Source organism: Heterodontus francisci, chromosome 3, assembly GCF_036365525.1.
Source record: "Heterodontus francisci isolate sHetFra1 chromosome 3, sHetFra1.hap1, whole genome shotgun sequence".
Lineage (NCBI taxonomy): Eukaryota > Metazoa > Chordata > Chondrichthyes > Heterodontiformes > Heterodontidae > Heterodontus > Heterodontus francisci.
This window is the reverse complement of record NC_090373.1, coordinates 105,299,129-105,318,097: the sequence shown is the minus strand read 5'-3', so window position 1 is coordinate 105,318,097 and position 18,969 is coordinate 105,299,129. Positions and strand designations below refer to the sequence as shown.

General features: G+C 44.8%; 1 protein-coding gene across 1 annotated transcript in view; it reads left to right on the top strand.

Annotated features, from left to right (window-relative positions):
• The window catches only part of nkain2 (sodium/potassium transporting ATPase interacting 2), an 804,285-nt gene that overhangs the window by 658,575 nt on the left and 126,741 nt on the right, over nt 1-18,969 (top strand). The window lies entirely within an intron of this gene.

The window sequence follows — 18,969 nt, the reverse complement described above, 5'->3', positions numbered from 1 at the left end:
GCCATCCAATTGAACCTCAGCAGTGCAACTAGGAGAGATGGACACTGCTCAGGCAGGTTAGAGACCTCATAAGTACCTCAAGCTGGAGGCACCTCATACAGGTAAGTATAAATTAAAATTCAGGAGGGCTGAGGGGAAAAGCCCTGCTGTTTGGAAGGCAAACCCCTCTGAGGGGATCGTTGGGGCTGCAGGGGCTGCCTTTCCTGCCTGTGGGCCCCTCTGAAGGGAATGCAGCCTCAGGCACTGATAGTCCCTCGGACTGCTGCAGGGAGGCCAACTCCATGAAACTGGCGGCCTCCCCACGTGGAAGGTGCTGCCCCGCCATCAACAAAATGCTTCATTGGAGTGGGCAGCCAATCTGTCTTGCAGCCCACTACTGGAAAACATCCCCCATGGCAGGGCTGCATCAAGGGAGCCATCCCAATATGCTTCCCACTTTCTTACTGGCACCCCTGCCTCCATTCCCATCACCCGAGGGCCGGTAGAATACAGCCCATAGAATCATAGAATAGTGCAACAGAAAATTGGACCATTTGGCCCATCAAACCTGCACCGGCTCTTTTGAAGAGCAATCCAGTTAGTCCCACTCTTTGGCTCTTTCACCATATCCCTGCACTTTGTCTCCTTCTTGTGTTTATCCAGTTTCTTTTTGAAAGCTACTTTTGAATCTGTTTCCACCACTCCATCAAGCAGTGCATTCCAAATCATAAGCACTCAAAAGAAACTTTTTCTCATGTCGCCTGTGGTTCTTTTGCCAATCACCTTAAATCTGTGCCAGCTGGTTATCAGTCCTTCAGCCATCGGAAATAGTTTCTCTTTATTTACTCCATCTAAACCCTTCATGATTTTAAACGTGTCTGTTGAATCTCCTCTTAGCCTTCTGTGCTCTAAGGGGAACAACTCCAGGTTCTCCAGCGATCCACATAACTGTATTCCCTCATCCTTGGAAGCATTCTAGTAAATATCTTCTGTGCCCTCTCCAAAGCCTCCTCATCCAGAATTAAACAGAATACTCCAGTAGGGAGTGTTTTATATAGTTTTAGTATAACTTCCTGGCTTTTGAATTCTCTGCCTCTATTTATAAAGCCCAGGATTCCATAAGTTTTATTAACTGCTTTGTTAACCTCTTCTGCCAACTTAAAAGATTTGTGCCCACGTACCCCAGGTTTCTCTGTTCTTGCACCCGCTTTAAAATTGTACCATTTAACTTGCATTCTCTCCCCTCATTCTTCCTACCAAAATGTATCACCTCAGAGTTTTCTGCGTTGCATTTCATCTGCCATATGCCTGCCCATTCCACCAGCCTGTCTTCCTGAGTTCTATTACTATCTTCCAAGTTTGTGTCATCTGAAAATTTCAAAATTGTTCCCTGTACCCCCAAGGCCAAGTCATTAATGTATATCACAAACAGCAGTGTCCCTAGTACTGAACCTTGGAGAACACCACTGTATACCTCCTCCAGTCTGAAAAATAGCCATTCATCACAACTCGCTGCTTTCTGTCCCTTAACCAATTTTGTTCACATCCTACCACTGTTCCTTTCATTCCTTGGGCTTCAATGTTGCTAAGATATTCCTACTGCTATAATACTGACTACCACCCACCACCACCCCCCGCCCCCCCCCCCACTCCTTCACCATAAAAAGAGATGGGGAACGGATGCCCTCACACATTATCCACTCTCTAATAGCAGCTGCAGGCTCCCTTCTATAGCTACTGTCTGCTCCAGATTGCTCCCTGACCGACTGGAAACGAAGCCTGTCAATCAGGCGAGCTGCCAGGCAGGGATCCTACTTAAAAAGTAAAACTCCATAGCATGTGGGGAAACTGGACTTTTGGGTTTCCCAACCCACACCAGTTAATGTAGGTCTTTCAAAATAAAAAAAAAACATATTTCTTCTGGAGTTCTTAAAAGGGTACTTTACCATTCTGAGCTGTGCTTATTGAATTTTTGTTTATATAACGTAGCTACAATATGTTAAATATCACTATTTAATTAAAAGTAAATATATTAGTTAATATATTTGATGAAAACTGATCTACTTTATTATCCACTATTCTGAAATGAGCACGTCAAAGTATCATAAGATGGAATTTAATAAAATAAAAACATTACTGCAAATGTATTATGTAGCCAAGCACAAGAACACAAGAATTATGAGCAGGAGTGGGCCATTCGGCGACTTGAGTCTGCTCCACAATTCGATAAGATCATGGCTGATCTGATTGTGGCCTCAACTCCACTTTCCTGTCTGCCCCCCATAACCCGTGACTCCCTTGTTAATGGAAAAACTATCTAACTCAGCTTTGACTAAGTTCAATGACCCTGCCTCCATTGCTCTCTGGGGAAGCGAATTCCACAGACTAACAACCCTCTGAGAGAAAAAAATTCTCCTCATCTCTGTCTTAAATGGGAGATGCTTAATTCTTAAACTGTGTCCCCTAGTTCGAGACTCCCCCACAAAGGGAAATATCCTCTCAGGATCCACCCTGTCAAGTCCCCTCAGGATCTTATATGTTTCAATAAGATTACGTCCCATTCTTCTAAATTCCAATGGGTATAGGCCCGAACTGCTCAACCTTTCCTCATAAGATAACCCCTTCATCCCAGGAATCCGTGAGTGAAAGTTCTCTGCATTGCTTCCAATCCAATTATATCCTTTCTTAAGTAAGGAGACCAAAACTGTTCAGATGCAATCTAACTTAAGGTCCTGTACAGCTGCAGCAACATTTTCCTACTTTTATACTTGATTCCCCTTGCAATAAAAGCCCACATTCCATTTGCCTTCCTAATCACTTGCCGTACCTGCATACTAACTTTTTATGATTCATATGCAAGGACACCCAGATCTCTTTGAATACTGTAGAGCTCTACAGTCTCTCATCATTCAAATAATATATTGCTTTTCTATTCTTCCTGCCAAAGTGGACAAGTCCACATTTTCCCACATTATACTCCATCTGCCAAATTGTTGCCCACTCTTAACCTATCTAAATCCCTTTGTAGTCTCTTTATATCCTCTTGACAGATTACTTTCCTATCTATCTTTGTGCTGTGCTGTCAGCAAATTTAGTGTCCATACATTTGGTCCCCTCATCCAAGTCATTGTTATAGATTGTATATAGTTAAGGCCCCAGCACTGATTTCTGTAGCACTCCACTAGTCACAACCTGCCAACCTGAAAATGACACATTTATCCGTACTGTCTTTTTCCTGCTCTTCCTGTTATCTAACCAATCCTCCATCCACGCTGTCATGCAAATTGGCTTTGTTGAATGATAATTTTCTTTAATCCATTGACTAAAGATCTGAACTTATATTTTTTCGAAGAAATGTAAAAAGAACATTTTAAAAAGGATGACTTTGCTGGCAGTTTAAGATGGCTACCTAATTTGCAACACTGTATCCTACACTGCAATGCTTGTGAGAGGGAGCCAAAATGTCTGCTCATGCCCCAGCAAGAACCAAGACCCAGGATGTTTAAAGGAACAAGCTGTTCTTTTAGCAAGAGTGAAATACTGCTAACTGCTGTTTGAATGACTGAGTGACTGTCATGTGACAAGCCCCTCCCCATCTGTAGGTTTAAGCTTATGTCTTTCTGCAGCAGAGAAAGGAGAAGCAACTGGACTGTGACACCTGCAGACAAGAGTGGGGGCCTCTCTCTCTCCATTCCAGATTGAAAGCTTTCAAATCCTGCCTGTTGACTGACCACCTTTGCATACTCCAGCTACAATCTTCCCCTGTTGGAAGAAATCATCCACATCGCTGTCTCCAAGAAACCCACTGATCCAGTCATCTACCTCTTCGAACTGGAAGCCTTAGGACCACCAAATTCAGCTAGAAACCAGCCAAATCACCAAATGTCATGGACTGTGTACTCCTTTTTTTTTTCTATGGACTCTAACTCAACCAATATATCTTTCCCCACTCTGTAACCTATATGTGTGTGTGTGTGTAAACCTCTAGTGTGTATGTGTGAGTGAAAGTTGGCGAGTTGTTTATTATTTTCATTGGTACGGTTTAGGTACAATAAAGTTAACCTCTTTATTTTGTTAACTCAAGAAAACCTGCCTGATTTGTTCTTGTTATGATCATACCAAGTAAGAAATCAAACACCCACTGAATTGGCCAGTACATCCACTTTAAGAAAGAATTAAACCTGTCGTGGTCAAACAAGGCAAGGGAAAAGAGTGAAGCCCTTTGACCCCTCCTCACTTGACCATAACAATGTTAATAGGTTACCCTGTTAGGGCCCATAACAGCGGGGAGACATCCCGGACTGACGGAGGCATCCCTGCAGGAATAGGCACCAACATGTTGCACATTTGACATTTGACAAAATTATTGGCTCAACCACGGACATGGGGGCAATTAATCTGTATATAAATTGTATAGCCAACCAAATGCCATTAAAACACAGTTGGATTTAAAGCACATTTCTCCCTATAAATAAAGTAACTAAGCATACAAACATCAATGGAGAGCAGCATAACAAGCAAAGTAGTATGCAATGCCAATGTGAATTACTTTTATTGACAAAATAGAGCCAGCTACACCATGTGCTAACATTTCATTAGCATGTAGCCAGCCAGGACCAAGCCCAATGCCCCAATGATCCCGATTCTTTCCAATTACTTTTGCTTCTGGTAATTTTAAATATCTTGCTCCAAACCTTTAAACTTGTGTTTTAAAATAACTATTTATTATTTATTTTAAAACACAAGTTTAAAAGCGCAGGGGTGTCCAACAAAGAACAAAGAACAGTACAGCACAGGAACAGGCCATTCGGCCCTCCAAGCCAGCGCCGATCTTGATGCCTGCCTAAATTAACACCTTCTGCACTTCCGGGGTCCGTATCCCTCTATTCCCTTCCTATTCATGTATTTGTCAAGATGTCTCTTAAACGTCGCTATTGTATCTGCTTCCACCGCCTCCGCTGGCAGCAAGTTCCAGGCACTCACCACCCTCTGTGTAAAAAACTTGCCTCGCACATCCCCTCTAAACTTTTCCCCTCACACCTTAAACCTATGTCCCTTAGTAATTGTCTCTTCCACCCTGGGAAAAAGCTTCTGACTATCCACTCTGTCCATGCCGCTCATAACTTTGTAAACCTCTATCATGTCGCCCCTCCACCTCCGTCGTTCGAGTGAAAACAATCTGAGTTTTTCCAACCTCTCCTCATAGCTAATGCCCTCCAGACCAGGCAACATCCTGGTAAACCTCCTCTGTACCCTCTCCAAAGCCTCCACGTCCTTCTGGTAGTGTGGCGACCAGAATTGCACGCAATATTCTAAGTGTGGCCGAACTAAAGTTCTGTACAGCTGCAACATGACTTGCCAATTTTTATACTCTATGCCCCGACCGATGAAGGCAAGCATGCCGTATGCCTTCTTGACTACCTTATCCACCTGCGTTGCCACCTGTGGACCTTGACGCCCAGATCTCTCTGCCTGTCAATACTCCTAAGGGTTCTACCATTTACTGTATACGTCCCACCTGCAATAGTCCTTCCAAAATGCATTACCTCACATTTGTCCGGATTAAACTCCATCTGCCATTTCTCCGCCCAAGTCTCCAACCGATCTATATCCTGCTGTATCCTCTGACAATCCTCATCATTATCCGCAACTCCACCAACCTTTGTGTCGTCCGCAAACTTACTAATCAGAACCAGCTACATTTTCCTCCAAATCATTTATATATACTACAAACAGCAATGGTCCTAGCACTGATCCCTGCGGAACACCACTAGTCACATCCCTCCATTCAGAAAAACACCCATCCACTGATACCTTCTGTCTTCTATGACCGAGCCAGTTCTGTATCCATCTTGCCAGCTCACCTCTGATCCCGTGTGACTTCACCTTTTGTACCAGTCTGCCATGCGGGACCTTGTCAAAGGCTTTACTAAAGTCCATATAGATAACATCCACTACCCTTCCTTCATCAATCATCTTCGTCACTTCCTCAAAAAACTCAATCAAATTAGTAAGACACGACCTCCCCTTCACAAAACCATGCTGTCTCTCGCTAATAAGTTCGTTTGTTTCCAAATGGGAGTAAATCCTGTCCCGAAGAATCCTCTCTAATAGTTTCCCTACCACTGACGTAAGGCTCACCGGCCTATAATTTCCTCGATTATCCTTGCCACCCTTTTTAAACAAAGGAACAACACTGGCTATTCTCCAGTCCTCTGGGACCTCACCTGCAGCCAATGAGGATGCAAAGATTTCTGTCACGGCCCCAGCAATTTCTTCCCTTGCCTCCCTCAGTATTCTAGGGTAGATCCCATCAGGCCCTGGGGACTTATCTACCTTAATGCTTTGCAAGACACCCAACACCTCCTCCTTTTTGATAATGAGATGACTGAGACTATCTGCATTCCCTTCCCTAGGCTCATCATCCACCAAGTCCTTCTCTTTGGTGAATACTGATGCAAAGTACTCATTTAGCACCTCGCCCATTTCCTCTGGCTCCACACATAGATTCCCATCTCTGTCCTTGAGTGGGCCAACCCTTTCCCTGGTTACCCTCTTGCTCTTTCTATATGTATAAAAAGCCTTGGGATTCTCCTTAATCCTGTTTGCCAATGACTTTTCAGCCTTGGGATTCTCCTTAATCCTGTTTGCCAATGACTTTTCAACCTTGCGCGTGAGGGGTCACATTGCTATTTTTGTCCTTCATAGGGGGCTGGTGAGCAAATTTCGGAAAGATAAAGGCATTAAAAATTTATCTTACTATTAATTATAATAATAAAACATGTATTTTTGTGAACTTGCTTTGAATGAGAAGATTAATTGATTAACCTACTTTCTCGGCAGTATATTGGACACTGATTTAGTGAGATCCCTGGCATTGCTTGCACGAGTACTCAATGTCTGCCCACACACTTTATTTAGCAATGTGGAGTATTCCGGATAGATGTGCATCTGTCAGGAGTGATCTTGATCTTGTTTTGAGGCTTTTCATTCTTGAAAAAGTTGTTTGCAGCAATATGTGCTGCCAAGCAGTGCAATGAATCGACAGGCATGTTTTGATAAATTTGGATAAGACACTAAGAGATCATATTGACTAAAGGTTCATGAACAATTCCATCAAGCTATACATAAAGCAAACAAGGTTCTAGGTTGTATCACAGGACAATTCACTCCTAACCAAAGCATACCATTTTGTCCTTGAATAAGACCTTGATTAGAATACGGCATTCAATATGGTCTAAAATAAAAGCAAAATACTGCAGATGCTGGAAATCTGAAATAAAAACAAGAAATGCTGGAAATACTCAGCAGGTCTGGCAGCATCTGTGGAGAGAGAAGCAGAGTTAACGTTTCAGGTCAGTGACCCTTCAGCAGAACCTTCTGACAGGAGGTAGGTACCCTGTAATACAAATCAGGGCCAATGTGATCTCCTTGGCTAGTTTCAATCAGCTAAAGGGGTCAGAGAGGAACTTTCCAAATCTTTCCCTTTCCTAATTGACCTGGGTTTTTGCCTCTCCCAGGTTACATGGCTCTGGGTGGGTAGGGAGTGTAATGTATAATGCATCACAAGTCGGCAGACAGTATTTTCGAGTCCATTATATTCATAAGTTTGTATGTATGAAAATCCAGTCTGGTGTTAGGCAGAGTCCTGTAGAGATCAATGGTTCCTTCCTTTTATTCATTAATATTAAACCCATGGATTACATCCAGTTGAAGGTGCGTAGATGATATGGGTCACCTGATATGGAGTCTAGAATTCGGAAATTGGTAATGTATGTTTATGAGCAGCAACAGATGACTGTTTGGTGAAAAATACCCATTTCTTGTTTCAAGAATTATTTTAAAATATGATTTTCATGGCAAAGTAATAAAATTTCATAATCAAATATTAGTGAAAGCATTTATATTATTGATGTTATGAAAAGCACTATATATTTCGTTTAAATTATGATTCAAATCATACTTCAATTCTGTCCCAAATATAAAAATATTTTACCTCTGACATTTGTGAACAAACTAGAAGTTTTTAAATAAAGTTATGTCATTGCTTTTCAAGAAGATCCTTTCAAAATTATAGGTTCTATATATCCACAGGGCCATGTGTCATGTGTTATTACAATCGTAATAATTCTTTCTTTGATTGTGACACATAGTTGGTGCTCATAGGACATAAATATTTTTAAATTGATAAATCCCTTGTAGATCCAGTGGAATGTTTGAATCTTCATTATCCGATCGACAGTGCCTTGTACCTGCAGCTGCTGCCAGCCCTCCCCCTCCTTGTGCCGCCACTCGGGAGCTCAGCCTGTTTGTTGACAGATGTGACGTAGGGCCTGAAGACGTTACTTTGTTGCTCGGGGAGGCAGAGTCACATGATGGCCCGGGCAGCACTGTCTCCATGGGAATTAACAAACACTACAAACTACATTGCCTGCTGGTTGCAGAGTTGAATGTGGATCTGCCGCCTGGCAGTGCTCTCCTCCTCAGGATTGGCAGATTACCACGGACCTCAAAGTTCTTACTACGGACACGTTGCCAACCCCTGCATCCCAGACATAAGGCCTCTCTCCACAGCTGAGGAGGTGGCACTTGATCTAGCAGTGACCCAGGGCAGCCAATCAATAGCGAATGGTGAGACTGCGAAAAGAGTGAGGATTGTCTTCCATTGACATACAGTTCACTTCTGGAGACCCACTTCATGTATTGTTGGCATGACGAGATCTGCACAACCTAACCCACACATGTTTGTGTTCACTAATATAGGTCAGCGTCTGCAGGAGAGCCAGGTAGAAGGGGGACCGAATTTCACCTCTGAAGAGAATCAGGAGTCAGAGGAAGCACCGTCACATGATTCGCCTGCACCTCCCACCAGCGCAGATACTTTCACCTTGGTGAGTTTTCACTCGGTTGTAGAATCAGGGTCGCAAGCTGGTGGGAGCACCACACATGCACCTGAGCAGCTGGCTAAGGCCACTGACAGTCGGAGGATTATGGGTGGCAAGGCTCATGCTGAGCCCCAGGCTCATGATTATCCTCTGGTGTCGACAGCACAGGCCATCCTGGAGTTGCAGAGAAGGGTAAGGCAACAATTGGTGGAGATGCCAGAGGCAATACGCAGTCATGAGCAGACGATGGAGGAGTCCATCCATTCATGTCTCAGGCATGTGAGCGCATGGCTTCCTCCATCGAGAGGTTGGTGACTCTCGTGGAGAGCCAGATCCTACAAATGCGCGCAGACCTGCTCTTGGCCATGAGCTCAAAACAGCAGTGGCAAGCCGAGAGAAGGATGAGGCCCCAGGAGCCTTCTCCAGCTTCTCATCCTTCTCTGCTCAGCAGGAAAGTTCAAGTGAGCCTTGAAAGGGCAAAGGAGAGGTTGACCTCCACATCTGGGGTCTTGCACATGGTGCTCTGAATGTGGACATTGGCTCCGCAGCCCCTCCGTCAGTGCGTCCACCTCCAGCAGCCGTAACACCTGAGTACAGTCCTGCACCTGTTCAGGAAACCCTCAGGCACCCAGGGCCTTCCAGGCCTCAGGCAGCCAAAGGACATCACCGAAGTCATCACAGGTCAAGGCCGCCTGATCAGCAGCCTGGCTCCAGCCCAGCTGCTAGCACTGGGAGTTACACCTTGTAGAAGCACTCGTACACAGAAAAAGAAAACTACCTCGACACACGTGGGGTTTAACGGGTGTTTGACATTTGACATTTGTTTTCTCTTATAAAGTTCTTGAGTTTTTGCAATTAACTTTCATTGTGGAAAATAATTATTCTATCTTGCCTTACTTGTGAGCTGCTGACTTCACCCTTTCCCCTTAGTGGATGGTGTGCATTGAGGTGAGCCTTTTTTGATTTTACTATGAGAGGCCAACAGGGTGGCTGAAATAGGATAAGTATGAGACTGTCCCTGGCGTCCTTGGCCTGTCGCTCAATGTGCCTGGCCTCCGGTGCAAGGGATGCAACATCCAGTGCTGCCTGCTCATCACCCTCCTCCGTGGCCTCTTCGTTGGTTGAGGATGGCAGCCAATCATGTCCTCATCATTCAAGGCCTCCGCCCTCTGCAGTGCTAGATTGTGCTGAGCACAGAAGACCACCATGATACGCGAGACCCTTGCTGGGACATACTTCAGGGCTCCACAGATCAAGCCAAACACCGGAATCTCATCTTCAGCAGCCCAATGGTCTGCTTGATGGTCACTCGGGTAGAGCCATAGCAAGTGTTGTACCTCTCCCCTGCTGCAGTCCGAAGGTTCCTCACAGGCATCTGTAGCCATGTCTTTAATGGGTAGTCCTTGTCCCCGAGAATCCATCCCTGAATGTGAGCGGGGGGGCCAGAAAAGCTGCAGCACCTGAGACTGTCGAAGTATGTCGGCGTCGCGGCTGTTTCCTGGGAAATGGACACACACCTGCAGGAAACACTTTCGGTGGTCGCAGAACAACTGAATGTTGATGAATGGAAGCGCTTCCTGTTGATGAAGCTGGTCCATTGGAGCCTTGATGGCCATATGCGTGCAATCTATCACACCTTGCGTCTGGGGGAATCCAGCAATGGACCCAAATCTGATTTTCCTCTTAGCCTGACTGTCAGGGTCGGTCCAGATGCTCACATCGTCATCGATCCTCTTGAACAGGGCATTGGTAAACTCCTTGATGCAGCTGTGGACTGCTGCCTGAGAGATGACACACCTGACCCTAGTGGATCCTTCGACTGATCCAGTCACATAAAAGTTAAGTGTCACAAAGATCTTCAAGGCCATGGGCATTTCGTTACCATCAAATCCCATACGTTGCAACTTGTCCTGTAGCAGAGCATATAAGTTGGTGGCGGCCATTGTCTTTGCTGACAATGACGCTGGACATTGGGAGGTAGCTGAATCGGGTCCGGTACATTTTATGGCGCAGGTGGGCACTTCTTGACATGGCTGGCTGTTTCGCTCTTGTTGTGGAGCCTCATGGGCAGGCGCAGCTGCCTCATCACCCTCCCTCAGTAGGAGGCACAGCATCATGCCATGGGGGTCCAAAAAGAAAGAGGGCTGAATTTTAAATGCTTGCTGCTGATCCCGCGGACCACCACTGCGCAGGCGCGGTCATTTTTAAAGGGCTCCAAGCCTAAAGTACAATTTAATTTTTTAAAGGACTACTCAATTTAAAAAAAAATAGTGATCCCAACCCTCTCCCACCCACCCCACCCCCCCCCCCCCATAATAAGCATACAAGTAATTACCTGCCCTCTCCCTGCCGCCAAAACACTTACCTTGTGCTACCAACCTTCCCCTCCCCAAAGTTCAGCTTTTATCTTTAACCCTTCCCACCATCCCCGACACCAATCATATTAGTTTGACCTCACTCCCCCACTCCCACACTGAAATACTTACCTGATCCCCCCTCCCCGCCAGCGTCCTGCATCGGATCTCTGGACAGAGATCCGAAGGCTCAGGAGTGCCAGCCACCGGCACCAATATCGGAGAGAGATGGATGTTGGGAGCGGGTAAGTGATTAATTCATTTATTTGCATTGTTTTAAATATTTAAATTCTGCTCCCGTCACTGAGCGGCAGGGGGATCTCCACGAGGCCCCGCCTCCACCAGCGATATGGGACCGGCCTTCCCGGCGTCAAGGCCCATGACAGGCCTCTGCTGGAGGCATTTTCTAGCCACCTCTGCTATGACCCCCGACATTGGGGGAGGCTGTAAAATTCAGCCCAGAGTGTATGAGACCCATGCCAGGTGATCAGTGGGCTTACTGAGTGCTGGCCTTGCAGAGACAAACCTGCCTTGGCAGCTTTTCCTTTGCTACTTCACTCAGCAGACTCACTACTGCCTCTCAGTGCCCACCCTTGCTCATAGTCGACCCTCTCACCCAGCAGTATGGGCACCCGACCCGCTCATCTTACAGTTTGGGTACCCAATTCTGCCATCCAACGGTATGGGCACCTGGTACTGCCACCCAAAACCAAGGACCCCCTTGCAGAACACCCAAGACCCAGCTACTCCTTGCAGAAGACCCGAGCCCCAACCACTGCTTGTAAAACACCAGAGACCCACTCCATTCGGCACTGCCACCTGAGCCCCAACCCATCAAATACTGCCACCCAAGACCCTGCCCATCTATGCAGAGCGCACAGCACTGTAGTCCGACAATGGCCTCCACTCCCCACTCTTCATCTATGCAGCACTGATCACAGCTGCCTGCCTATCATGGCACTGAGGCCTTGCCCCTGTGCCACCAGCTTTCAATTTCTGGGGTTCCGAAGGCACGTGAGGGATGCCCGTCATCCACTTAATTCCATGCCCCCCACTCATTGAATCACTTTCAATTACATTAAAACTAACTCCTCTGTAATTTAAATTGCAGTCCCATTGTGTTGGAGCGGTGTTGCTGCCTTGGTGCTTTCCCGCTGCTGACTAAATTATCAGATTTCCAAGCAAACTCATCCAACGCTATTCTCCACCCACCCCCAGCCCCCAAGCCTCCATTTCCGCTCCAAACGGCCTCACTTTATCTAGCCTAATATTTCAATTCTTTGCATTTCCTCACACAAGGCGGCATCCTAATGAATCTGTTCTGTACCCTCTCTGGAGCCTCAATATTCTACTTCTAATGTGGAATCCAATATTACACACAGTGCTCTAAGTGAGATCTTATTAAGGTTTTGTATTGGCTCATCAATACCTCTTGGCGTTTAGATTCTGCACCTTGTGATAAAATGTAGAATTCCACAGGTGGCTGATAGCCTGGTCATACGAACCTCATATTTCATTAACTTCACCATGGACTAAGAAGACAGAGTGAAAGTGTAATTATTTTTGATTGAGTGATGTGATTTTCCTCGAAGTTCAGGATGCCAAGCTGTGCCATTAAAAGCTCAGTCTGAAAGTGCATTCAATTTCGTCATCAGGAAGGGTTTTATTCATTGGAAGTACAGATTCTGAGTGATATAAGCTGTCTCAGTTGGCATGTTAATGCATGCTTCTCAGAAGTCATCAGTGCTTCTTTTTTTTCTGAGGCAATTCAAGATATCTGTACTGTTTAGCCAAAGCCATGTGTCAGCTGCTCGTCGCACCTGATTCAATCAGAGCTGAACGCACATTCAATCGAGGACAGAGGTCAAAAACTGGTAATGTGAAGCACTGAATATTATAAAAATAATTGTTGAGCAGACAATAAAGTCCTGCTTTCATTGGATGTATGAGGTGAGGTGAGCAGTACAATCAGCAAGGGTGTCAAGAATTGTAGCAGCTTGCTGTATGTTCCATGCTTCATGCAGTTAAAAAGGATCAGACATTCTAACCACAGAGGATGAGGAGGAAAAAGGTGGAGGTAACCAATCCTGGATCATGACAATAGTGCCCAGGGAAGAGATCAGACAGCTGGCAAAAATATCTTCATAACTGTTTCAAGAAGAAAGGTTGCACTCCACCTGCATAAAAACACTATGTTATTGATGATCCTTCAATCACTTTCAGCAACAATTATTCAATTCAGCAAAACATTGAACATTTTTTCAAGGAAAGGACACTTGTGAGCCTTCATCACCAAATGACATTTAACTAATTCACTATGTTACGACCGACCACTCCTGTCAAAGCCCCCTGTCAAAACATATGATTCTGATTGTGGTGGGATTCAATCCCATCGTTCCACTAATCGGCTAACAAATCATTTAAATCTTTCCAAATTAAAGAGAGACCCAGCCAAATTGTACTATCTATTAACCCCCGAATGAGGCTAACCAAACCAGCTGTCTTTAAATCAACGAATTAACTCTTTAATTAGAAGAACTAAATTCTTAAACGCTATGAAGATATAAACAACATTTAAAATAGAAAAAATTAGAGTCCTTGCAACTTTAAATTACCAGAGATCTCTGTTTTGGCTTGACCTTTTTTTTTAGAATTTTGCAAGATAATAATAAATCCTATTCCTTCAATTTAAATGGTTGAGAGCTTTTTCCAGGTGCTGTCATTCCAGCTGTATCTGTGTGTCTGTGTTCTGTTAGAACAAACTGTCTTCAACTAAAAAGCCAGTTCAAAACTGAATTGTCACAAATGTATCACATGAGACTCACTCCCAATGGTTGTATCTATGGTAACGAGAATGTACCCTTTGAATCATAGTCTCCAAATGGCTGTTTCGAAGGCAACAAAAATGCACCTTGCCATAACTCCTGAGGCTTGCTGGTTCTTCAAGCAATACTGATGCCTTGCAAGCCTTAAAGGCAAACTGCATATTCTGAGAAAAAACTACAGGACCATGACACCTCCGCCTCTAGAGGCATGAAATGCCATTCCTGAAATGCGCTTCATTACAATGGGTAAAAAAAAACAAATTGAAAAAACGCAAACACTTTTATTTTACGCATTTACAGATATACACATTTTTTTTAAAGTGTTTAGACTACAGCAACAAGTTCCACCAGAACATTTCGGCTTTAAATTTTCAAAAGGTTGTTCCAATTAACCCATTTTAAATTTCCAAGTGTAGTCTTCCAATTGTTTTGTGTTTTCCTTCCAAGTGTCCCTATTGTCCATCACCTCAGCCAGGTGAGCTGCACAGCTAGGAGCACTAACCACTACTGGGTTCACTATTCTCTGAGAAGTTTCTCGAGTACCCCTTAAACTATGTGGCATCACTTGACACTGGAAAACTCTGTCCGGTGTAACAGAAGCTGATTTTGTCTTACTCTGGGGTGTCAAAGGAATTTGACAGTCTCCTTCCAACACATCTGTCTCTTTAAGACACATTGTGTTGCCCACTCTGTCCATCCAGTCTTTTAAATGAGAATTTGGGTAGGAGTCTGCCTTCTTTACCACAGTGACTTTTCCAGAGTCTATACAAGTTTGAGTGGTTCCACCAGGTTTAGTCATCAAGACCATCTGCGAATTCCAGCTGTCCTGACCAGGTTCATCTAAGCTGCCCTTCAGCATGCATTGTACCTCTGCTTCCACGTGGGCCTGTCCGGCTGGACCTAAGCAACAAGGATGTCGTTTTAAAGGAATGGCTCCCCCTATACGCACAACATGTAAGGCTAAGGTTGTACATCCTGGCTTATCCCTACAAACTTTTTGAAACATTGTGAAAACCCTGGTTAAGACTTCAAGCTGTTTTGCCTCTAAGTGTAAAAGCCTGTTTAATTTTCCTAGCCATTCTGCATTTGCTAATGGGATAGTTGGAGATTATATCTGAGTATTTCCTAGGCCTACTTCTGCCTCATCCGCAATATCCTTTTCATTCTCCACAGTCCCGATTACCTGACGTACCTGCTCTGGCTTATACTCCTCCCTGCGGTAATATGGTTTGAGCAAATTAATGTGACACAACCGATTCTTCATCCGGTGATCAGGGGTGTCAATCAAGTAATCTACCTTACCCACTCTTTTGATCACTCTATATGGGCCACTGAACCGTGCTTTCACTGGTTCTCCCTGTGACGGTAACAGCACGAATACCTCATCCCCTTGTTTTATGGTAGGTTGTGATTTTTCCACCATTTGACGGGTGTGGCATGCCCTACAAAATTGTCTCACATCCTTTGTAAGAACTGGCCAATAATCATGTTTGCTTATGTGTGATTTGGTCTTCCGAATTCCCCTATGTCCTGAAAAGGAAATGTCGTGTGCGAACCTTAATAATCCTTGGCGATATTTAGGTGGTACCTCTATCTGTTCAACAACTGTCCAGTCTTCATCGGCAGGTCTATGATTCCTCCTCAAAACCCCATTTGCCATAGAATAGCCTTCCAGAACTCCTTTCACCTCGGCTTCTGATAGAGCTGTCCGTGCTATTTGGTAGATCTCTGGATCAGCTTGCTGTGATGCAATGATAGATGAATGTGTAAAGCATCTCATCTGGGTTATCTAAATCACCAAATAAGGTTTCAGATGCCTGATTTTCAACTTGTGGGGCCCCTTTTGCCTTCGAAAATGGATCCTGTTTAGCCATTGCTCGGGTAACTACACACACAGGAAATATTCCCGGAACTCTTTCCTGTAATTGCTCCATTTCATAGAGTCATAGAGTTACACAGCACAGAAACAGGCCCTTCAACTCATCATTTCTGTGCTGGCCATCAAGCACCTAACTATTCTAGTCCCATTTTCCAGCACTTAGCCCATAGCCTTATATGCTATGGCGTTTCAAGTGCTCATCTAAATACTTCTTAAATGTTCTGAGGGTTTCTGCCTCTACTACCCCTTCAGACAGTGCGTTCCAGATTCCAACCACCTTCCGGGTGAAAAAATGTTCCCTCAAATTTTTGGTCGCCACACTATAGGAAGGATGTGATTGCACTGGAGCGGGTGCAAAGAAGATTCACCAGGATGTTGCCTGGGCTGGAGACTGAAAAGGCTAGGGTTGTTTTCCTTAGAAAAGAGAAGGATGAGGGGGGACATGTTTGAGGTATACAAAATTATGAGGGGCATTGATAGGTTAGATAGGAAGGGACTTTCTCCCTTAGCGGAGGGGTCAATAACCAGCAGGCATAGATTTACGGTAAGGGGCAGGAGGTTTAGAGGGGATTTTTTTTTGAGAGATACAGCATTGAAACAGGCCCTTCGGCCCACCGAGTCTGTGCCGACCATCAACCGCCCATTTATACTAATCCTATACTAATCCCATATTCCTACCACATCCCCACCAGTCCCTATATTTCCCTACCACCTACCTATACTAGGGGCAATTTATAATGGCCAATTTACCTACCAACCTGCAAGTCTTTGACATGTGGGAGGAAACCGGAGCACCCGGAGAAAAACCACGCAGACACAGGGAGAACTTGCAAACTCCACACAGGCAGTAACCAGAATTGAACCCGGGTCGCTGGAGCTGTGAGGCTGCAGTGCTAACCACTGCACCACTGTGCCGCATATTCACATCTAAATCATTAATGTACACTACAAACAGCAAGGGTCCCAGCACCAATCCCTGTGGTACACCACTGGTCACAGGCTTCCACTCGCAGAAATAACCCTCGACCATTATGCTCTGTTTCCTGCCACGAAGCCAATTTTGGATCCAATTTGCCAAATTACCCTGGATCCCATGGGCTCTTACCTTCTTAACCAATCTTCCATGTGGGACCTTATCAAAAGCCTTACTGAAGTCCATGTAGACTACATCAACTGCTTTACCCTCATCTACACATCTAGTCACCTCCTCGAAAAATTCAATCAACTTAGTTAGACACGATCTCCCCCTGACAAAGCCATGCTGACTATCCCTGATTATTCACTGCCTCCCTGCCTCTCCAAGTGGAGATTAATCCTGTGTCTCAGAATCTTTTCCAATAGTTTCCCAACCACTGATGTTAGACTCACCAGCCTGTAAATTACCTGGTTTATCCCTGCTACCCTTCTTGCATAATGGTACCACATTCACTGTCCTCCAGTCCTCAGGCACCACTCCTGTGGCCATAGAGGATCTGAAAATTTGTGTCAGAGCCCTTGCTATCACCTCCCTTGCCTTACATTGCAGCCTGGGATACATCTCATCTGGGCCTGGGGATTTATCCACTTTTAAGTCCACTAAAACATCTTCCTCCCTTTCAATGTTAATATGTTCAAGTATATCACAATCTCCCTCCCTGACCTCTACACCTACATTGTACTTCTCCACAGTGAAAACAGATGCAAAGTAATCATTTAAAACCTCGCCTACGTCCTCTGGCTCCACACACAGATTGCCGCTTTGGTCCCTAATGGGCCCTATTCTTTCCCTGGTTATCGTCTTGCCCTTAATATACTTATAAAACGCCTTAGGATTTTCCTTTATCTTGCCCGCCAATGTTTTTTCATGTCCCCTCTTTGCTCTCCTAATTACTTTTTTAAGTACCCCCTAAACTTTCTATACTCCTCTAATGCCTCCGCTGTTTTCAGCGCTCCGAATCTGCCATAAGCCTCCTTTTTTTCCTGATCCAATCGTCTATATCCCTTGACATCCAGGGTTCCCTGGACTTGATGGTCCTATCCTTCACCTTAATGGGTACATGTTGGCTCTGAACTCTCACTATTTCTTCTTTGAATGACTCCCACTGGTCTGATGTAGACTTTCCTACAAGAAGCTGCTCCCAGTCCACCTTGGCCAGATCCTCTTTTATCAAATTGAAATTGGTCTTTCCCCAATTCAGTACCTTTATTTCTGGCCCATCTTTGTCCTTTTCCATAACTACCCTAAATCTTAGAGTTATGGTCACTATCCCCGAAATACTCCCCCACTGATACTTCTACCACTTGTCCAGCTTCATTCCCTAGGATTTGGTCCAGTACTACCCCTTCTCTTGTAGGACTTTCTACGTACTGGCTCAATAAGCTCTCCTGTATGCATTTTAAGAATTCCTCCCCCTTTAAGCCTTTTGAACTAAGACTATCCCAGTAGATATTAGGTAAGTTAAAATCCCCTACTATTATTACCCTATTATTTTTACACCTCTCTGAGATTTGCCTACATATCTGTTCCTCTATCTCTCCCTGAATGTTTGGAGGCCTGTAGTACACGCCCAACCAAGTGATTGCCCCCCTTTTGTTTTTAAGTACTACGCATATGGCCTCAGTTGAGGAACCTTCGAAGATATCATCCCTCCTTACTGCAGTCATTGACTCCTTGATCAACAGTGCAATACCACCTCCTTTTTCATCCCCTCCCTATCACGCCTGAAGATTCTATGCCCTGGAATATTGAGTTGCCAGTCCTGCCCCTCCCTCAACCATGTCTCTGTGATAGCAATAATATCATAATCCCATGTGCTAATCAATGCCCTCAATTCATCTGTCTTAATAGTAAGATTCCTTGCATTTTTCACTTGTGCCTTAACAGGTTTATATTTGCTCTGCTTCCAGACTGACTCAGTTTCTCTTCTATATTTAGCTGTGCCTCATCCCCCTACTGTACCTCCACTCTGTATTCCATCCCCCTGTCAAATTAATTTAAACGCCCACCCCCCCCACCAACAGCACTAGCAAACCTCCCAGCAAGGATGTTGGTCCCGTTCCGGTTCAGG